Below are 24964 nucleotides of genomic sequence, written 5' to 3' on the forward strand. Positions count from 1 at the left end.
TGACAATGGCCATTTTGAATATGTAAAATGGATTAATTACTGAAATGTTGTACACATGTGTTACTACTATTTAAGTTTGTACTGACTATGAGCACATTGCTTGACAAAGACAGGTCAATGTTAAAACGTTGCCACCTGAGGATCAGTAAAGTATCCACTGTTTTCACATTTAATTTGAGTGCTGCCTATTTTTTTTTCCTTTTGTTAATTTGGCTGTTTGGACACTGCTGAATAGGTTTTGCACCTACTATATTATTTTGGTAGTGCTGCCCTTTTTGCTTGCTTTATATATATATATATATATATACACACACACACTGTATATACATATTTTTTTTTTATCTAGTAAACAATACTCATGTTTTGTTATTGCACTTTAATGGGTACTACCATGTTTCTAGGATTTGCAACAAAAGTACTGTGGGTACAGAAAGTATTCAGACCCCTTTAAATTTTTCATTTGGAAAATTCAGAAAAGTTCATTTCCTTTTTCATTAATGTACACTCTGCACCCCATCTTGACTGAAAAAACAGAAATGTACACATTTTTGCAAATTTATTAAAAAAGGAAAACTGAAATATCACATGGTCATAAGTATTCAGACCCTTTGCTCAGTATTGAGTAGAAACACCCTTTTGAGCTCGTACAGCCATGAGTCTTCAGACTTCAGCAAAGAATTTGACAAAGTATCTCACACAATCCTTATTGAAAAAATGACTAAGTATGGAACGGACAAGGCAACTGTTAGGTGGATTCATAACTGGCTTAGTGATTGGACCAAAAGAGTGGTCATAAATGGCTGCACATCCAGTTGGAAGAATGTCTGAAGTGAGGTACCACAGGGCTCTGTCCTGGGCCCTGTATTGTTCAACATCTTTATCAATGATTTAGATGAAGGAATTGAGGGTAAACTGATTAAATTTGCTGATGACACAAAGCTAGGAGGGATAGCTAATACTAGAGAAGAGAGAGAGAGGATTCAAAAAGATATAAATAAACTGGAGTAGTGGTCAGCAACTAACAGAATGCTTTTAAACAGGGAAAAATGCAAAAGTACTATATCTGGGCAATAAAAATTAAAAAAGCATACAGAATGGGAGGAATAGGGCTAAGCAACAACACATGTGAAAAAGACTTGGGTATACTAATTGATCATAAAATAAACATGAGTAAACAGTGTGATGCATCAGCAAAAATGGCAAATGCAATTCTGGGCTGTAATAACAGAAGTATACAGTCTTGATCACGTGAAGTCATTACTGCCCTCTACTCCTCTCTGCTCAGACCTCATCTGGAATACTGAGTCCAGTTTTGAGCAAACCATTTAAAAAAAGACATCAACAAACTGGAGAAAGTTCAGAGAAGACCAACCAGAATGGTGACCGGTCTGCAAACCATGTACTATGAAAAACAGTTACAGGATTTGGGAATGTTTAGCTTGCAAAAAAGAAGACTGAGAGGAGACTTCATAGCTGTCTACAAATATCTCAAGGGCTGTCACATTGTAGAAGGATCATCTTTATTCTCATTTGTGCAAGGAAAGACTAGAAGCAATGTGATAAAACTGAATGGGAGGAGACACAGATTAGATATTAGAAAAAACTTTTTGACAGTTAGGGTGATCAATGAGTGGAACAGACTACCATAAGAGGTGGTGAGTTCTCCTTCCATGGAAGTCTTCAAACAGAGGCTGGACAGACATCTGTCTGGGATGACTTAGTGAATCCTGTTTTGAGCAGGGAGTTGGACCAGATGACCCAGGAGGTCCCTTCCAGCTCTACCATTCTATGATTCTATGATTCTGTCTGGCACTGAGGAGAGGCTTCCATCCGGCCACTCTGTCATAAAAGCCTGACTGGTGGAGGGCTGCATTGATAGTTGACTTTGTGGAAGTTTCTTCCATCTCCCTACTGCATCTGTGGAGCTCAGCCACAGTGATCTTGGGGTTCTTCTTTTCCTCTCTCACCAAGGCTCTTCTCCCTAATTTGCTCAGTTTGGCTGAAAGTCCAGATCTAGGAAGACTTCTGGTGGTCCCAAACTTCTTCCATTTAAGGATTATGAAGGCCACTGTGCTCTTAGGAACTCTGAGTACTGCATAAAATACTTGGCCAGATATGTGCCTTGTCACAATTCTGTTTCTGAGCTCCTTTTCCAGTTCCTTTGACCTCATGATTCTCATTTAGTCTGACATGCACTGTGAGTTGTGAGTTCTTATATAGACAGGTGTGTGTGTTTACAAATCAAGACCAATCAGTTTAATTAAACACAGCTGGACTCCAATGAAGGAGTAGAACCTTCTCAAGGACAATCACAAGGAAATAAACAGCATATGACTTAAATATGAGTGTCTGAGCAAATGGTCTGAATACTTATGACCATGTGATATTTCAGCTTTAATTTTTTAATAAATTTGCAAAAATTTCTACATTTCTGTTTTTTTTAGTCAAGATGGGGTGCAGAGTGTACATTAATGAGAAAAAATGAACTTTTTTGAATTTTCCAAATGGCTGCAAAGAAACAAAGAGGGAAACATTTAATGGGGGTCTGAATACTTTCCATACCCACTGTACATAGGACCAAACTTTTAAAAACTACAAAAACAGCCAAGTATTTGATGCAAAGTCGATATGAAGCCACTTACATGTGAAAGTCTGCATAGAGTTTGCTTCTCTGGTCTGATGAGACGAAGATAGAACTATTTGGTGATAATTCTAAGGGGTATGTGTGGAGAAAACCAGGCAATGCTCATCACCTGCCCAATACAATCCCAACAGTGAAACATGGTGGTGGCAGTATCATGCTATTGGGGTGTTTTTCAGCTGCAGGGACAGGAAGATTGGTTGCAATTGAAGGAAACATGAATGTGGCCAAGTGCAGAGATATCCTGGATGAAAACCTCTTCCACAGTGCTCTGGACCTTGGACTTGGCTGAAGGTTCACCTTCCAACAAGATAATGACCCTAAGCACACAGCTAAAATAACAAAGGAGTGGCTTCAGAACAACTCTGTTACCATTCTTGTCTGGCCCAGCCAGAGCCTTGACCTAAACCCAATTGAGCATCTCTGGAGAGACCTTAAAATGGCTGTCCACCAACGTTCATCATCTAACCTGATGGAACTGGAGAGGATCTGCTAGGAAGAATGGCAGAGGATCCTCAAATTCAGGTGTGAAAACTTGTTTCATCATTCTGAAGAAGACTCATGGCTGTACTAGCTCAAAAGGGTACTTCTGCTCAATACTGAGCAAAGGGTATGAATACTTAAGACCATGTGATATTTCAGTTTTTCTTTTTTAATGAATTTGCAAAAAAATCTACATTTCTGTTTATTTTTCAGTCAAGATGGGGTGCAGAGTGTACATTAATGAGAAAAAAATGAAATTTTTGGAATTTACCAAATGGCTGCAAAGAGTGAACAATTTAGAGAGGTCTGAATACTTTCCATACCCACTGAATGTATTGGGAATAAAATGTTATTTGTATTTAATTTTAAAGTTTGTGTATTGTAGACTGGTTATCTGAGCCCTTATCACGCAACCTCTTTTTTATTGATCCAAGTCCACTTTTGAATAACTTAAGAAAAATAAAATTAAGACTTTGCAATAGCATAGCCAAAGTCCTGACCTTAAGCATTACCTTAAAAAGGCGGTTCACTCACAAAAACCCTCCAATGTGACTGAATTACAATTTTGCAAAGATGAGTGGGCCAAAATTCCTCCAGAGCATTGTAAAAGACTGTTACAGTTATCACAAACGCTTGATTGCAGTTATTGTTTCTGGTAAGGGTGGCCCAATCAGTTCTTAGGTTTAGGGAAATCACTTTTTCACACAGTGCCCTGTAAGTTTGGATTTCCATAATAATGATGACCTTCATTTAAAATCTCATTTTGTGTTTAATTATGTTATCTTTGTCTAATACTTAAATTTTTTTGGTGATCTAAAATATTTAAGTGTGAGAAACATGAAAGACAATGAAAAGTTGTTAATGGCTAATAAATTGCTCAGTAGCACAGATGAACCATCAGAGCACGCTAGGGTTGTAAATCCAAAAGTTAGGAAAGAAAAATTAAAAGAGGTAGGAAGTAACCGACTTTAACGACCTTCTGACAAAAGATGAAGAACAAAAGCAATATGTCCTGCAAGTTGTAATCAAATGCCGAGCATTATATTCTGACGTTTCAAAAACTACTTTAACAAAAGCTCTAGAATAGATTAGATAACTATGTAAAATTATCAACTCATGTAGGTTAGCGTGCTCTGATGGTTCATCTGTGCTACTGAGCAATTTATTAGCCATTAACAACTTTTCATTGTCTGTAATGGTGGGATCAAAAAACGATAATCCCACCAACTCTGCATTCAAATACCACAAATGGTTCGAAAATTTGGTCAGGGCTATTTCTGCAATGTTGTTGTCACATTCTTTATAGTCTAACAGACTATGCAAAATACCTAAATCTTAAAATACCTCAATTTGTATTTTTTCAAACTTTGAGCGACGAGCGGCACGGGTTAACGTCATTTGATCGAGCTCAAATTTTGGTTCTCTCAATATCTGGAAAGGGGAATCGTTTTGTGGGGTCCAGACGAACAAGATTCTGACATTTTTTCCCCCCCATATGAGATCCGGTCACCCTAATGGACATATACCTGGTAGTGGGACATATACCTGGTTGGGAAACATGTACCAGGATAGGAGACATGTACCAGGATGGAGTCACATATACCTGTTTGTGTCAAATATACTGTACCACTATAAGAACATATTGCAGGATGGGAGACATATACCAGGATGTAGGCACATATACCAGGATTTAGGGACATATACTGGTATGGAGGGACATATACCAGTATGGGGGGCATATACCAGGATGGGGAACATATACCAGTATGGGAAACATATACAAGGATGAGGACATATACTAGGAAGGAGGACATATACCAGGATGGAGAGACATATGCCTGGATGGGGCAACATATACCAAAATGGGGAACATATACCAGGATAAGTAACATACTAGGATGTGGGACATATACCAAGATGCACTATATGGGGTACATTATTCTGTGGAACACATTATACGCTAGGACACTTTATGGGGCCATTATACTGTGGGATACAATATCGGAGCATTGTACTATTGGGCACTATATGAGGACATTATACTGTGGTGCATATTATACTATGGGGCACTATATTAGAATATTAAACAGTGTAGCATTTTATGAGGTAATTATATTTTGTGGCAGTATATGGGGCTATTATGCTATGGGGCGCATTGTCCTGTGGGGCACTATAGGGGGCGAAGATATACTGTGGAGCACTTTATGGGACCATTATACTGTGTTGTACTGTATGGGGCCCTCTTACTGTGGAGCATTATATACCAGGATCGGGGGACATATACCAGGATTGGGATATATACCAGGATGGAGAGACATATACCAGCATGGCAGACATATCAGACATATACCAGTATGGGGGATATATACCAGGATGGGGTAACTTATACTGGGATGGGGGGAACATATACCAGGATGGGAACATATACCAGGATGAAGGGAAATATACCAGGATGGGGGAACATATACCTGGATTCGGCAAATATACCTGTATGAAGGAACATATACCAGGATGGGGGAAGATATGTAAGGATAAGGGACATATACCAGGATGGAGGTCATATACTAGGATCCACTATTTGGGGCACATTATCCTGTGGGGCACTATATGATGCCATTATACTGTGGGGTACTATATGGGACCATTATACTATTGGGCACTATGTGAGGCACACTATAATGTGGGGTACTATTTGGGCCAATTGTACTGTGGGGCACTATTTGATGCCATTATACAGTGGGGAAAATCATACTGTGGGAAATTATATAGGCATTATAATGTGGAGCACTATATGGGGCCATTAAACTGTTGGGTACTATTTTGAGCACTATATACCAGGATGAGGGAACATATACCTGGATGAGGCACATATACCAGGATGAGGTAACTTATAGCAAGATAGGGGACATATTCCAGGATGCGGACATATGCCAGGAAGGGATAGATATACCAGTATGGTAGACATGTACGAAGATAGGGACATATACCAGGCTGGAGAGACATCTCTATGCCACTATGGCGTGCTCCTATCTATGGTCTCCTGATGAGCCCTGACACTAGGAAGGGATGAAACGCGTAGGAACAGAGAATATTGGGACAAATGAAATTATCCCTAATAAGATAAGTGACCCACTGTGGTCTTCATACTTTATCATGCTATTCATTGTTTATGATCTCTGAGACTATACACTGATTGCTCAGGAAATATTGGCAATATATGTTATAGGCAGTGCATTGTGGTATGTTTCCACTTCTATTGAGCACATATGCACTTTATCCCTAGTTAAATCAGCTACTGAGAGGGAAAAGTGCTAAGAATTACTATATATGAACACACATGTGTCTGAATCTAGATATTGCAGTGTGGCTTTTTGTTCAATAAGCATATATGTGCTTTATCTCTTGGAGATTTTTCTAATGAGAGAAGGGTGATATTGCATTTTTTAAATGTTTTGGATTATTTATGACCCCCTATAACTACCCTTGGAGCAATACATATCATTGAATTATACTTAGAAACATTTTTGAATTGTGCTATAGCTCTGGAAAGATTATTTCAATGAGGAAAGGGTGATATTGCATTTGAGTGCATTTTTGACTCTATGACCTTTTCTAACTTGAGCAATATATATCCTTTAAATATACAGAGCTTAGAGGCACCTAGGAATATTTTTGAAGTGTGCTATAGCTCTGGAGAAACATTGATTAAGGGGATTGACATTTGTTTTCTCACATATAAACTTTTTGTGAGATCATAGACTATAGTGTTTTTGTGTGCATGTTTGGAGTGTTTGGGTGCGGGTAGGGTAGCCTAAGAGGGCACAATAGGGAATATAAGGGACAGCCGTTGTTGAGCAGGGGCGCCACATCAAATCTTAGGGTGCCAACCACTGCTCTGAGGAAGGTCCACAATTCAATAGGGACCTATTAGGGTTAGTATAGGCTTATGAATTTATTCTGTTAAAACCTTCCCAACAAAATATATATATATATATATATATATATATATATATATATATATTATTCCCTTACCCTATAGACCCAAGAGGAGTTGGAATTTGAATTTTTTTTTTAACAATTTTTGGAATTTTTTTTATCCAGTAATATAAGTAAAAGGTTAAAAGGTATTTTATAAGGGTTGGTTTCTTTTTTGGTTTATGCATGGAGAGACATATACCAGAATGTAAGGACATATTCCAGAACGGGAACATATAACATGATGGGAGACATATACTAGGATGGAGTGACAAAAAACAGGATGGGGGACATATGCAAGGATTTGGGCTATATATCAAGATCGGGAGATATACAGTATCAGGATGGGAGACATATACCAGTATAGTAGACATGTGCAAAAATGGGGACATATACCAGGCTGGAGAGACGCATACCAGGATGTAAGGATATATATATCAGGATGGGGACATATACCAGGATGGAGGGACATATACAAGGATGGGGGATATATACCAGTAAAGAAGGACATATATCAGGATGGGGGAAATATACAAGAAGGGGCGATACATATCAGAATGGGGGCATATTCCAGGATGGGGACATATACCAGGATGGGAGAGATATACCAGTATGTAGAAGCAGAGAATATTCTAGCGGGAGACAGAGAGTTTCTTTAAAAATTCAGCATTTATTAATTCAATTTAAAAATGTACAAATATGGTGCGCCATAAAATTTTTTTTGGATGCTAGCAATTTCTAGCATATTGCACTAAAAACAGCGTTATATGCAGCGTTTACCAACACGTTTCAACATAGGTCTTAATCATGGCATTGCATGAAAATGAAATTATTTAAACAAAAATATTAATACTTTACATTTTTTCAATTGTTGTAAAAGTTTTTTCATTGCGCCTTCTCTTTAAGGTTCCTTGAATGTAAAAAGTAAAAAAAATGGCCTGTCATGAAGTCCCAAAACTGGCTGTGATGTCAAGAGGTTCAAATACTTATATTATTTTAGCTTACTGCAATTATACTTACCAAATGTAATTTTTTCATGTTCGCTAATGATGATTACTCATGTGCAATTCCATACAAGAATATGCATTTTGTTTCATTTTATAACATTATAGAGATTTAAAAAAACAATTCCAAATCCATAATATATGATTGAAGTGGTCTTGTTGTTGCTTGGAAAATCATGAAATATATTTCTTTGAATGCCTAAAGCATTGCCTTATACTTTATGGCAAAGCCAATGGATATATGAATAAAGCTTTTCATTCCTGCATGACTTATTCTGTACTTAGAAAAAACATCCCATAATCCCCTGGAGCTTACCTTTAAAGCATGTGGAGATGCGCATGGAAAAAAGTCACCAGACAGCAAATGTCCTTGTATTTTTATTCAAAGGATCAATGTAAATTGTTATATAGATAGTTAGTAGAGATGAGCAGATCTTTTGAAATTTGAATTTGATGACTTTGGCGAATTGCTTCGAAAATATAAAAGAGAAAGGAAAGAACCTTGCGGACTATAAGAGATTACACCCTACGAGAAAGAGAGAGCTGACCCTGCTAACCATAAGAGCTTACACTCTACAGGGTGGGCCATTTATTTGGATACACCTAAATAAAATGGGAATGGTTGGTGATATCAACTTCCTGTTTGAAGCACATTAGTATATGGGAGGGGGGAAACTTTTCAAGATGGGTGGTGACTAGTGTTGAGCATTCCGATACCGCAAGTATCGGGTATCGGCCGATACTTGCTGTATCGGAATTCCGATACCGACTTCCGATATTTTTTCAATATCGGAATTCGGCATCGGAATCGGAAGTTCAAAGTTGATTGACAGACTGACGTCATCATGATGCGCGGTGTGTGCGCATCATGATGCGCCGTCATTTCGGGCCTTCCGGGGGTCTCTGCCGGCCTGCCGGGGGGGGCTGTGCCGGCCTGCCGGGGGGCTGTGTGGACTGCCCGGGGTCTGTACTGGCCTGCCGGGGGGCTGTGCCGGCCTGCCGGTGGTCTGTGCACCCTGTGGGGGTCTGTACCGGCCTGCCGGGGGGCTGTGCCGGCCTGCCGGTGGTCTGTGCACCCTGTGGGGGTCTGTACCGGCCTGCCGGGGGGCTGTGCCGGCCTGCCGGGGGGCTGTGCACCCTGTGGGGGTCTGTACCGGCCTGCCGGGGGGCTGTGCCGGCCTGCCGGGGGGCTGTGCTGATGTCCGGGGGTCTGTGCAAGCATCGTCCGATGGGACTACAAGTCCCATCGGGCGATGCCTGCTACCATGACAGTGATTGACACATTAGCCAATGATGGGACAGTAGTAGTCCCATCATCCGGCTAATGTGTTAAATGTTAAAAAAAAAAAATACTACATACATACTACATGCATGCTACATACATACTACATGCTACATACATACTACATATATACTACATACATACTACATACATGCTACATACATACTACATGCATGCTACATGCATGCTACATACATGCTACATACATACTACATGCTACATACATACCACATACATACTACATACATACTACATATATACTACATGCATGCTACATACATACTACATGCTACATACATACCACATACATACTACATGCATGCTACATACTACATACATACTACATACATACTACATACATACTACATGCATGCTACATACATACTACATACATACTACATGCATGCTACATACATACTACATGCATACTACATGCATGCTACATACATACTACATGCATGCTACATACATACTACATGCTACATACATACCACATACATACTACATACATGCTACATACTACATACATACTACATACATACTACATACATACTACATGCATGCTACATACATACTACATACATACTACATGCATGCTACATACATACTACATGCTACATACATACCACATACATACTACATACATACTACATACATACTACATACATACTACATGCTACATACATACTACATATATACTACATGCATGCTACATACATACTACATGCTACATACATACCACATACATACTACATACATGCTGCATACATACTACATATATACTACATGCATGCTACATACATACTACATATATACTACATGCATGCTACATACATACTGCATGCTACATGCATGCTACATACATACTACATACATACTACATGCTACATACATACCACATATATACTACATACATACAATACATTCATACAATACATACATAGACATACAGTACATATAACATAGAGTAACATACTTACCAATACTTGTCACATTGTTCCCCGAAGCCATTGTCTTTTCCGGAATAAATATTAACATAACAAACCACAAAAATACTCACCCACGATCCGAAGCAGTCCACGAGGGTGTCCCACGACGATCTTGGGTAGAGAACTGCAGCATCAGATGATGCTGCCGTTCTCTACGGGCTGCAGGAATCCAATGACGGAAGGTAGGTATCCTTCCGCACTGTATTCCTCCGCCACTTAAAAAAAAAAAAGTCCCTAGTCTCACTTTATGCCATTGCTGCGTGGGAAATTCCCACACAGCAATGGCATAAAGTGAGACTAGGGACTTTTTTTTTTTTTAAGTGGCGGAGGAATACAGTGCGGAAGGATACCTACCTTCCGTCATTGGATTCCTGCAGCCCGTAGAGAACGGCAGCATCAGCTGATGCTGCAGTTCTCTACCCAAGATCGTCGTGGGACACACTCGTGGACTGCTTCGGATCGTGGGTGAGTATTTTTGTGGTTTGTTATGTTAATATTTATTCCGGAAAAGACAATGGCTTCGGGGAACAATGTGACAAGTATTGGTAAGTATGTTACTCTATGTTATATATACTGTATGTCTATGTATGTATTGTATGAATGTATTGTATGTAGTATGTATGTAGTATACATGTGGTATGTATGTAGCATGTAGTATGTATGTAGCATGCAGTATGTATGTAGCATGCATGTAGTATGTATGTAGTATGTATGTAGCATGTAGTATGTATGTAGTATGTATGTAGCATGCATGTAGTATATATGTAGTATGTATGTAGCATGTAGTATGTATGTAGCATGCATGTAGTATATATGTAGTATGTATCATGTAGTATGTATGTAGCATGCATGTAGTATATATGTAGTATGTAGCATGTAGTATGTATGTAGCATGCATGTAGTATGTATGTAGCATGCATGTAGTATGTATGTGGTATGTATGTAGCATGTAGTATGTATGTAGCATGCATGTAGTATGTATGTGGTATGTATGTAGCATGTAGTATGTATGTAGCATGCATGTAGTATATATGTGTTATGTATGTAGCATGTAGCATGCATGTAGCATGCATGTAGTATGTATGTAGTATGTATGTAGTATATATGTGGTATGTATGTAGCATGTGGTATGTATGTAGCATGTAGTATGTATGTAGCATGCAGTATGTATGTAGCATGCATGTAGTATATATGTAGTATGTATGTAGTATATATGTAGTATGTATGTTGCATGTAGTATTTATGTAGTATGAATGTAGCATGTATGTAGTATGTAGTATGAATGTAGTATGTATGTAGTATGCATGTTGTATGTATGTAGCATGTAATTTTTTTTTTTTTACATTTAACACATTAGCCGGATGATGGGACTACTACTGTCCCATCATTGGCTAATGTGTCAATCACTGTCATGGTAGCAGGCATCGCCCGATGGGACTTGTAGTCCCATCGGACGATGCCTGCACAGACCCCCGAAGCCTGCACAGACCACCGGCAGGCCGGCACAGCCCCCCGGCAGGCCGGCACTGCCCCCCGGAGCCCGCACAGCCCCCCGGCAGGCCGGCACAGCCCCCCGGCAGGCCGGCACAGCCCCCCGGAGCCTGCACAGCCCCCCGGCAGGCCGGCACAGCCCCCCGGAGCCTGCACAGCCCCCTGGCAGGCCGGTACAGCCCCCCGGCAGGCCGGCACAGCCCACCGGAGCCTGCACAGACCACCGGCAGGCCGGCACAGCCCCCCGGCAGGCCGGCACAGACCACCGGAGCCTGCACAGACCCCCTGGCAGGCCGGCACAGCCCCCCGAAAGGCCCGTACAGACCCCAGAGAGGCTGTACAAGGGCAGGAAAGGGTTTTTCTTATTCCGATACCGGAAGTCCCATAGACTTGAATGGGACTTCCGGTATCGGAATCGGCGATACCGATACTTTTTTTAAAGATCGGCCGATACCATCCGATACGATACTTTGAAGTATCGGACGGTATCGCTCAACTCTAGTGGTGACCATGGCGGCCTTTTTGAAGTCTGCAATTTTGGATCCAACTTTATTTTTTTCATTGGGAAGAGGGTCATGTGACACATCAAGCGTATTGAGAATTTCACAAGAAAAACAATGGTGTGCTTGGTTTTAACGTATCTTTATTCTTTCATGAGTTATTTATAAGTTTATGACCACTTATAAAATGTGTTCAAAGTGCTGACCATTCTGTTGGAATGTCAATGCAAACATCTTCTCCCACTCTTGACACACTGATAGCAACACCGCAGAAGATATGCTAGCACATGCTTCCAGTATCCGTTGTTTCAGATGCTGCACACCTCGTATCATCACAGCATAGAAAATTGCCTTCAGATGACCCCAAAGATAAAAGTCTAAGGGTGTCAGATTGGAAGACCTTGGTGGCCATTCAACTGGGCCACGATGACTAATCCACTTTCCAGGAAACTGTTCATGTAGGAATGCTTGGAACTGACACCCATAATGTGGTGGTGCACCATCTTGCTGGAAAAATTCAGGGAATGTGTCATTTTCAGTGCATAAAGAGGGCAACACATCATCATGTAGCAATTTTCAAAAATTGCTGATATTCCTTCATCAGGAACTTGATTCCAAAACGTGCATCGGGGTGCGCGTTATCAAGACCTAAGTGGCTCTTAAAATTATATCCCCCTATTTTCATTTTATGGCATTTTTTAGCACTATGCACTTTTAATATGCCATTAAGGTATTTTGCTTATTGACAGATGTGCACTTTAGTTTTTACCTTCAATGATGGCCTTTGCAATTGATTTTGAAATTAATATTACTTATTACACATTTCATTTTGGTCACTAATATTTTGACACTTGTACACCCTATTTACTTGCTGCCTCTTGTGTCTTATTTGGTTTTATTATACACTTGGAATAGTTTGAATTCTTATTGATGCCTTTTTTATGAATTTTGAGGGTATTTATTAATTTTGATTTATTATATATAATTATGTCATTCATACCTTAAATCCGCCATTTACAAAATTGTTTTTTTTTTAGTTTTTTATATATTTACACCATATTCTCTTTTATATTCCCCCTTTTTATGCCAAATCATTTATGGATCTTGATACATGCACATTCACATTGTGCCACTTTTTGCCATTTTTCTGGAATTTTATTGAATAAAGATATATCCTTTTATTATATATTTCCTGTCTGGTTGTCTCTTGGCTTGCCATGTTTCAGGTTCTTGATTAGCTCTTTCTTTGAGTGGTTTCCACTCCCTTCACAGTGCATCATGGTGATTTTATGGTTAATTGATCAATTGTATAATAATTTTTTTTCATCTATATATAAATAGATAATTCCGTAAGGTGTCACTGTTGTGTTTATCTAATATTTAGTATAGTAGTGAGTTGCATTACTCTGATTTGACTCAAAATATTTTAGTCACATATTCATGTAATGAAAACCTTTATCATGACACACAACGTATACAGTGAAAGGAAGTTGAATTTTATTTATTAAATCACAAAATATCTATTACCACAAAATAGAAAAAAAAGGAAAAAAACATTCTACAAAAACAAAAATGGATAAAATGCACAGGAGGTGTGTCCAAAATAAATGTATTTCATCACAGTATGGTTGAAGACCAACATCTGGTAAATCAAATATAGAAAAATAATTGGACCTGAGGTGGTGCAAAAGGATCAGTCCAGTCATATGAAGAAAGTTTCTATTGTCAAAGCACAAGGCGAAACGCATATTGGGAACACGCACTGAGTGTTTGGGTCAGTATAAGTTTCAGTCCTCTCCACGCTTCCATTGCTTTATTTGCACATAATTTATAACTATCTACTTGCACATTATACTGGGCAATGAGCAATTAGTAGGCACATATCCATATCACGTTATATGAAAGCATTTTGCTCCTTTACATTGTGTCAACCATTTTTTGTTGTGTTTACTAGTATATAGTTATCAGCAGCACCTGGCACTTTGCTATTTAAAGCAGTGACAAATTCTATTCTGTTAAATCGACTCTCTTTGACCAACAATATTGATTAGTTATTTATAACTGACATTTTTTCATGTGACAGGACTGATTCTTTTGCACCACCTAAGGTCCAATTATTTTTCTCAGTTTTATTTACCTGATGTTGGTCTGTGATCATATACAGGTTCTTCTCACAAAATTAGAATATCATCAAAAAATTTATTTATTTCAGTTCTTCAATACAAAAAGTGAAACTCCTACAGTTGTGGCCAAAAGTATTGACACCCCTGCAATTCTGTCAGATAAAACTCAGTTTCTTCCTGAAAATTATTGCAAACACAAATTCTTTGGTATTATTATCTTCATTTAATTTGTTTTAAATGAAAAAACACAAAAAGAATTGTCCTAAATCCAAATTGGATATAATTCCACACCAAACATAAAAAAGAGGGTGGACAAAAGTATTGGCACTTTTCGAAAAATCATGTGATGCTTCTCTAATTTGTGTAATTAACAGCACCTGTAACTTACCTGTGGCACCTAACAGGTGTTGGCAATAACTAAATCACACTTGCAGCCAGTTGACATGGATTAAAGTTGACTCAACCTCTGTCCTGTGTCCTTGTGTGTACTACATTGAGCATGGAGAAAAGAAAGAAGACCAAAGAACTGTCTGAGGACTTGAGAAACCAAATTGTGAGAAACCATGAGCAATCTCAAGGCTACAAGTCCATCTCCAAAGACCTGAATGTTCCTGTGTCTACCGTGCGCAGTGTCATCAAGAAGTTTAAAGCCCATGGCACTGTGGCTAACCTCCCTAGATGTGGACGGAAAAGAAAAATTGACAAGAGATTTCAACGCAAGATTGTGCGGATGTTGGATAAAGAACATAGAGTTTACAGGAGAAAAAAAGAGACATTCAAAGAAAAGAACACGGTCCCTACAGTCAAACATGGCGGAGGTTCCCTGATGTTTTGGGGTTGCTTTGCCACCTCTGGCACTGGACTGCTTGACCGTGTGCATGGCATTATGAAGTCTGAAGTCTACCAACAAATTTTGCAGCATAATGTAGGGTCCAGTGTGAGAAAGATGGGTCTCTCTCAGAGGTCATGGGTCTTCCCACAGGACAATGACCCAAAACACACTTCAAAAAGCACTAGAAAATTGTTTGAGAGAAAGCACTAGAGACTTCTAAGGTGGCCAGCAATGAGTCGAGACCTGAATCCCATAGAACACCTGTGGAAAGATCTAAAAATTGCGGTTTGGAGAAGGCACCCTTCAAATATCAGGGACCTGGAGCAGTTTGCCAAAGAAGAATGGTCTAAAATTCCAGCAGAGCATTGTAAGAAACTCATTGATGGTTACAGGAAGCGGTTGGTCGCAGTTATTTTTGCTAAAGGTTTGCAACCAAGTATTAGGCTGAGGGTGCCAATACTTTTGTATGACCCATTTTTGGAGTTTTGTGTGAAATGATCAATGTTTTGCTTTTTGCTTCATTCTCTTCTGTGTTTTTTTATTTAAGACAAATTAAATGAAGATAATAATACCAAAGAATTTGTGTTTGCAATCATTTTCTGGAAGAAACTGAGCATTATCTGACAGAATTGCAGGGGTGTCAATACTTTTGGCCACAACTGTATATTATATAGATTCATTACAGAGTGATCAATTTCAAGAGTTTATTTCTGTTAAAGGGAATGTGCCATCCCAAAAAAAATTTTTCAGCAATTGAAAAAATGTAAAGAATTAATGTTTACATTTTCTTAAAAAATATTATCATTTGTTTTTAATTTTGTAAAATATGAAAAATAATTTTAAAAAGTTTGGCATTTCCACTTGTTAACACTAGGGGGAGCAGATACTGAAATTTGGCACAAAAACCTAGAGTACAACTAGCTCACATTACTGTCCTGCAGTAATTATGGGCGTACAGTGTCCATGATGTTTGATTTTGATATATGATCATACCCTAAAATGGACACTGTATGGGCGGAATCTGCTGACATGGGTGTGGTGTCACTCCTCTCCTCCCCTTCTGGGTGCTTGCTAAGAGAAAAGAGAGGATGACATTTAGGAACACAGTGAGCAGCCATTTTGATGGGGCCTTGACTGTCTTTTCATGTAAAGTCTGGATCAGAACAGGTCACCAATTAGCAGAAATGTTTCCTGGATTTCTGTGGAGCAGACAAGAAGACGGTCCATCCATGTGTATAAAACACAGCGCTCTATGTACAATCCCTGGCACCGAACAGGGTGCCCCCCACAGACCAGCACACTGCTCTCCTGAATTACTCTGTGCTGCTGTCACCCTGCTCCTTCCTCCATATATCAGGCCCCTGTCGCCTCGCTTTCACACATCGGGGGGACAGGATCTGAGGAGAGGAATGGGGTCTTCGGTCACCGAGGATGGCAGGCAGCAAGGATTCTGGGAGCAGGGTGACAGCAGCACAGAGTATTTCAGGAGAGCAGTGTGCTGATCTATGGGGGTCAGAGGGAGATATATGGGGGAGGAGCAGGGTGACAGTAGCACAGAGTATTTCAGGAGAGCAGTGTGCTGGTCTATGGGGGGCACAGAGGGAGATATATGGTGGAGGGAACAGGGTGACAGCAGCACAGAGTATTTCAGGAGAGCAGTGTGCTGGTCTATGGGGGGGCACACAGAGAGATATATGGTAGAGGGAGCAGAGTGACAGCAGCACACAGTATTTCAGGAAAGCAGTGCGCTGGTCTATGGGGGGCACAGAGGGAGATGTATGGGGGAGGAGCAGGGTGACAGCAGCACAGAGCATTTCAGGAAAGCAGTGCGCTGGTCTATGGGGAGCACAGAGGGAGATGTATGGGGAGGAGCAAGGTGACAGCAGCACAGAGTATTTCAGGAGCACATTGTGCTGGTCTATGGGGGGCACAGAGGGAGATATATGGGGGAGGAGCAGGGTGACAGCAGCACAGAAATCCAGGAAACATTTCTGCTGATTGATGGCCTGTTCTGATCCAGACTTTGCATGCAAAGACCCCATTCCCCTCCTCAGATTCTGTCCTGGCGATGTGTGAAAGCGAGGCAACAGGCGCAGTCCGGGGTGACGCTGGGAAGCAGGCTGGGGGGAATGGAGCCATACAGTAATGATAAAAATGAGACCCCTCTCTTCAGCTGCTTCACCAGCCCTCCCCTGACTGCACCTATTACCCCTGACCCGTGTGCAGGTGCTCAGCCAGAACCACCCTAGAATGGGTCCCCTTTTAGCAGATCACAAATAATACCGCCATATACTTCACACACAATGCCGCCATATAGATCATACACAATACCACCATGTAGATCACATATAAAACCAGCAGGGTGACAGCAGCACAGAGTATTTCAGGAGAGCAGTATCACATGGCAGAGAATTAGATACACGGCTCAGCAGACAGTATCACACAGGAGAGGATTAGATACACGGCTCAGCAGTCAGTATCACACAAGAGAGGATTAGATACACGGTTCAGCAGTCAGTATCACATGGCAGAGAATTAGATACACGGCTCAGCAGTCAGTATCACACAAGAGAGGATTAGATACATGGTTCAGCAGTCAGTATCACACAGGAGAGGATTAGATACACGGCTCAGCAGTCAGTATCACACAGGAGAGGATTAGATACATGGCTCAGCAGACAGTATCACACAGGAGAGGATTAGATACACGGCTCAGCAGACAGTATCACACAGGAGAGGATTTGATACACGGCTCAGCAGTCAGTATCACACAGGAGAGGATTAGATACACGGCTCAGCAGACAGTATCACACAGGAGAGGATTAGATACAAGGCTCAGCAGACAGTATCACACAGGAGAGGATTAGATACACAGTTCAGCAGACAGTATCACACAGGAGAGGATTAGATACACGGCTCAGCAGTCAGTATCACACAGGAGAGGATTAGATACAAGGCTCAGCAGACAGTATCACACAGGAGAGGATTAGATACACGGCTCAGCAGACAGTATCACACAGGAGAGGATTAGATACACGGCTCAGCAGACAGTATCACAGAGGATAGGATTAGATACACGGTTCAGCAGTCAGTATCACACAGGAGAGGATTAGATACACGGCTCAGCAGGCAGTATCACACAGGAGAGGATTAGATACACAGCTCAGCAGACAGTATCACACAGGGGAGGATTAGATGCACAGATCAGCAGGCAGTATCACAGGAGACATTATTACAGATATGCCCACACTGGTGAAACTTCCAGCCCCCCCCAATTATACACTAGACTATGGGCTGTATATGTCACTGTCCTCCTCAGACAGCCATAAAAGCTCTCATAAAAAGGAAGGTGTCAGATTACCGGAGATCACTGGGGCTGTGAGTGAGGAGGCGGAGACAGAGCAGGAGGATAGTGGAGCTGGAGCAGGAAGCACAGTGCAGAACGTGGAGCTCAGCAGATAGCACTGGGCTACAGTAAAATGGCGCCCAGCCACACCTACAGCAGTGAATGGTGCAGCCCACAGGGGCGTGCCCAGTTCACTGCTAATGAGGCTGCAATGTGGGGCCGGGAACCGACCGCAGTCTCCTATGTCCAGGGACGGCCATATTTGCAGACTGTATGAGTCCTCCACAGATCTGCAAATCAAGATGACAGCGCCCAGTGGCTACATTAAAACATTATTACAAACAAACCATAAATCCTGGTTAGTACAACATTTGCTGAAACAACATGTTTTGTTACTTACTCTTTTTTTGCAAATTATATAAAATTGTGGCACCTTCCCTTTAATGTTGATGATTATATGACTTACAGTCAATGAAAACCCAAAAGTCATTATCTCAGTAAATTAGAATACATTATAACACCAGCTTGAACAAATGATTTTAAAATCCGAACGAAATGTTGGCCTACTGAAATGTTTGTTCAGTAAATGCACTCAATACTTGGTCGTGGCTCCTTTTGCATCAATTACTGCATCACTGTGGCATGGCGGCGATCAGCTTGTGGCACTGCTGGATAAAAGATACCAAGAGTCTGTCTGGATCCTAGAAACTCACTCAGCTTTTATTCACACACTGATTACAAGCAAACAGGTCACAGGTGAGGATATTACCTTTAGTAGCCAGTCAAACCCATTTGTGTCAACTTCTGTGCATGTTATCAGGCCAAAATCACCAGGGTATGTAAACTTTTGATCAGGGTCATTTGGATGTTTTGGGATGTCATCATGATTTAAAAAGAGAAAACACAGTAGTTTGATAATAAATGGCTTCACCCAACCACTAACCATGAATGGAGAAAAGTTTTGGTGTTATCATTCATATTCTCTGAAAAAAGGCCAAGAAAGGAAAAATTCTGCCGGGGTATGTAACAATTTGAGCACAACTGTAATGACTTTTGGGTGTTCATTTGCTGTAAGCCATAATCATCAACATTAACAGAAATAAACACTTGAAATAGATCACTCTGTTTGTAATGACTCGATTTAACCCCTTAATGACCGCCAATGCGTCTTTTTACTGACGTAAGTTATAAAAGAATAGCCTCCCCATACAGGTGACAATCAAGCAGCTGTCAGCTGTACACTATAGCTGACAACTTGCAGCATCAGCCACAATCAGTGTTTACACCATCTAAATTTGTTTAACCCCTTAGATGCTGCTGTGAGTACATCATATAAATGGTTAACAGAGTGTGGGGGCTTCCTCTTTATCCCCATTGGTGCCCTCAGATCATGATTGTGTGGTCCTGATGTTTGCCATGGCAATTCATGACCAATAGTGGTCTTGGAGTCTGACGGCTGTTGTAACCTGTTCAGAAATTAGCGGCATTTAGGTGGTAAAAATACATATTTTCATTTCAGTCATGTCACTTTGCATTAATTCCTGAAAATCACCTGAAGGGTTAATAAACTACCTGACTGCAGTTTTCAATGTCAGGGGGTGCTGTTTTTAAAATGGTATCACTTTTTCATTTTTTACCATTATAGTAAGTATAACGTGTCACGAAAAAACAATCTCAAAATCACCAGGATTTGTTGAAGCGTTCCAGAATTATTATCACATTTGGCTCCGTCACTAAGGGGTTAATATATGAGTTTCACTTTTTGTATTGAAGAACAGAAATAAATTAACTTTTTATTGATATTCTAATTTGGTGAGAAGCACTTGTACATTGAATTTGGACCCACTTCCTGTGCAATTTAGACATTTTTGTTTTTGTAGAGTTTTTTTCCCTTTTTTATCTATTTTGTAGTGATTGATATTTTGTAAATTAATACAATTCAACTTGTTTTCACCATATATTTTGTGTGTCATGATAAAGGTTTTCGTTCCAAAGAGGTTACACAACATTCTGATTTTTTTTTTTCTTATATAACATATGCATGCAATGTAATGGTGCTTATATACATGGAAAACATGTACGAAATGTAACATACAGTAAGAGTGTTACATAGAACAATAATGGATAAATTGCAGGGAAATGCTAATGTACTGTACAATGTCACGTACACACTTCTCTGCACATGATGTGAGGTACAAGGTTTAATTTATCTCCTTTCACTCAAACGTGCACTCAACTTCAGTTGTCGGCTGCATAAATCACACCCAACACAGTTTCCGCACAACTGTTTTGGGTTTTCATTAAGACAGTAGTTTGACAATAAATGGCTTCACCCAATCACTAACCATGAGTGGGGAAAATGTATTGGTGTTATCAGTCATATTCTCTGAAAAAAGGCCAAGAAAGCAAAAATTCTGCTGGGGTATGTAAACTTTTGAGCACAACTGTATATGTCTTTTCCTGAGCTCAGATTTCCAGTATGGCTGAGATTGCCTTATTGAAATCGCAGGTCTGTATCTGGACCATGGGCTAATTAGGAGCAAGCGCATTGCATAATAAATATTTTGTTTCTACAACCCCCCTTCCCTAGAGTAAACAGGAAATGTCCGGCCTGGCCCCTATAACACGCTAGATGCTAAAAACTATTTTTAAAGTCAGATCCCTTACTGTATGATGTTAATAACAGAATAATTTTTTTGGACCAAGGATCAGGCCTTTATAACACACTAGATGCTTAAACTATTTTTAAAGTCAAGTCCCATACTGTATGATGTTAATAACCGAAGACTTTTTGTGGCTTCAGGATCAGGCCTCTACAGGTTAATTTCAACCCAACCAAATGACAAGGTGTGATATGGCGTGTTGTCTAACTTTTTGCAACTGAAAAATTATATTTTTTTTAATGTGCCTTAAGTCTGCAGACAGGTTCATATCACCGCCACAAAATGGCAACGTGGGATACAGCAGTGTTATGATTGAGTCACCGTAGGAGGCAAAAACAGAAATGCTAGCTAAGTCCAGAAAACCAGAGAAGTTGGCAGCTATCGGATTGCAGACCCCTGAACTTATCAACACAACTAGCAGTAGCCGTGGGGGGTTCCTACGATGCCCTAGACCCCTCGATCACAGCCGGAGAATTAAATAGGCCTAAAGAAAGAAAGGGGAAATCTAAACTGCCCCAGAGCAGACCCCAAAGCAATAGGCAGCCCCCAACATATAATGACGGTGAAGCAAGATGAAAACACTAACACAGACAGAAAGATAGACTGAGCAAAGATGGGGCCCAAGCTAACTACATAGGAAAGGACAGGAAGGCTGCTGTCTGCAATCCGTGAAAAACCCTATGAAAATAAGAGCCAACAGCCTGACAGTGAAAAAGGCCCTGAAGACGCTAGGCTTCAAAAAGCTATGTCAGTACTCAGGAATATTCTGAAGACAGAGCAACAGGCAACAGGAGATTCAGCTCACCCCAGCAGGGAATGGCAGAATCCAGAAAAGCAAGGAAAACAAAAACAAAACACAAATGCAACAGGCAAAGCAAAAAACTTATCTTTAGGGGAGCAGGAATCAGACTGGTGTCCTAGAAGTCCACAGAGAAATCACCCGCAGGGCAGAAGGGCGTCGGCAGCCTTATATCCAGTCCATGACTCCACTCAGCCAGTCATCCTCATTAGACTAAGGTGCCTGATAATCAGGCTCATTACCTTGCTTTACCAGAATAGGGAGTTCACAAGACCTCAGTGACGAAGGGGAAAATGAACTCACAACAGTACCTCCCCCTTGAGGAGGGGTCACCGAACCCTCAACCACGCCACCAGGGTGATCAGGGTGAGCCCGATGAAAGGCACGCACCAATCTTTTGGCATGAATATCAGAGGCAGAGACCCAGGAATTATCCTCCTGACCATAACCCTTCCACTTAACCAAATACTGGAGTCTCCATCTAGCCAAACGGGAATCCAGTATTTTCTCTACCTCATATTCCATGTTACCTTCAACCAATAGAGGGTCTGGAGGTGCCACCCCAGGAACAACTGGTTCAACAAACCTCAACAAGGACTTATGGAACACATTATGGATTTTAAATGTGACAGGAAGAGCCAAACGAAAAGAGACCGGATTAATAATCTCCAAAATCTTGTAAGGTCCAATAAATCTAGGCTTAAACTTAGGTGAAGCAACCTTCATAGCAATATTTTTTGATGATAACCACACCATATCACCAATCTTAAACTGGGGACCAATGGTCCTACGTCGATTGGAAAACCGATGGGCCTTTTCCTGGGAGAGAGATAACTTATCCACCACTTGGTCCCAGATCTGGTGCATTCTCTCCACCACAGTGTCAACACCTGGGCAGGCAGAAGGCTCCACCTGCCCTGAAGAAAATCGAGGATGAAACCCAATGTTACAAAAAAAAGGTGACATCAAAGTGGCAGAACTAGCTCTATTATTTAAAGCAAATTCGGCCAAGGGCAAAAATGAAACCCAATCATTCTGATCAGCGGAAATAAAACATCTCAAATATGATTCTAAGGTCTGGTTTGTTCTCTCTGTCTGCCCATTGGTCTGGGGGTGAAAAGCAGAGGAGAAGGACAACTGAATTCCCAGCTTGGAACAGAAAGTCCTCCAAAATCTAGACACAAACTGGACTCCTCTGTCAGATACAATGTTCTCAGGAATCCCGTGTAAGCGAACCACCTGTTGCAAAAACAGGGGCACCAACTCAGAGGAAGATGGCAACTTAGGGAGTGGTACAAGATGAACCATCTTAGAGAACCTATCACAGATCACCCAAATAACAGTAATTCTTTGAGAAACCAGCATATCAGAGATGAAATCCATTGAAATATGGGTCCATGGCCTCCTGGGGACCGGCAAAGGCATCAACAACCCACTAGAGCGGGAACAAGATTTAGACCGGGAGCAAGTCCCACAGGACTGCACAAAATTCCTGACATCATGAGACAAGGTAGGCCACCAAAAAGAGCGACTCACCAGATCTCTAGTACCAAAAATACCTGGATGACCAGCCAATGCAGAGCAATGAACTTCAGACATCACTCTCTTCTTCCACTGGTCAGGAACATACAACTTTCCACTGGGACAACGCTCAGGTTTGTCCTCCTGGAACTCTGGCAGCGCAAGTCTCAAATCGGGCGAGATGGCAGAAAGAACTACGCCTTCGCCTAAGATGGTAGCAGGCTTGGTCACCACAGGAGAATCAGCAAAGAAACTCCTAGAGAGGGCGTCTGCCTTGACATTCTTAGTTCCAGGAAGAAAAGAAACCACAAAATCAAAACGTGTAAAAAACAAGGCCCACCTAGCCTGTCTAGGGTTCAAGCGTTTAGCCGACTCTAGGTAAATCAAATTCTTGTGGTCAGTGAGGACCACAACTTGTTGTTTAGCTCCCTCCAACCAATGTCTCCACTCCTCAAATGCCCATTTCATGGCCAACAGTTCCCGATTCCCCACATCATAGTTACGTTCAGATGGAGAGAACTTTCAGGAAAAGAAAGCACAGGGATTCATTTTAGATGTTACAGGATCCTTTTAGGACAAAACAGCTCCTGCACCAATCTCAGAAGCATCCACCTCTACCTGGAACGGGAGTGAGACATCAGGTTGCCTCAAAACCGGGGCGGAGGTAAATCTTCGCTTCAGCTCCTGAAAGGAAGCAACAGCCTCCGTAGACCAATTCAACACATCAGCACCCTTCTTAGTCAGATCAGTCAATGGCTTGGCAATACTAGAAAATTTTTCTATAAATTTCCGATAAAAATTAGCAAAACCCAAAAACTTCTGGAGGGCCTTCAAAGAAGTGGGCTGAACCCAATCATAAATGGCCTGTACCTTGGCCTGGTCCATTTCAATAGTTGATGGAGACAAAATAAATCCCAAAAATTAAATCCTCTGTACTCCAAAAAGGCATTTCGATCCTTTGACATACAGGGAATTTTCCCTCAAGATCCGGAACACAGTCCGAATATGTTCTACATGAGAATCCCAATCCTTGGAGAAGATCAAAATATCATCCAGATAGATAATCAAAAATTTATCGACAAAGTCTCGGAAAATATCGTTCATGAAGCACTGGAAGACAGAAGGGGCATTAGTGAGCCCAAAAGGCATCACCAGGTACTCAAAATGTCCCTCCGGAGTATTAAACGCCGTCTTTCATTCATCCCCCTTCTTAATGCGGATAAGATTATACGCCCCCTGAGGTCAAGCTTGGTAAACCAGCAAGCACCTCTAACTCTAGAGAATAGATCCGAAATCAGGGGTAATGGATACTGAT

This window comes from Dendrobates tinctorius, unplaced genomic scaffold, assembly GCF_039654945.1.
Source record: "Dendrobates tinctorius isolate UK_male_01 unplaced genomic scaffold, ASM3965494v1 ptg000031l, whole genome shotgun sequence".
Taxonomy (NCBI): Eukaryota; Metazoa; Chordata; class Amphibia; order Anura; family Dendrobatidae; genus Dendrobates; species Dendrobates tinctorius.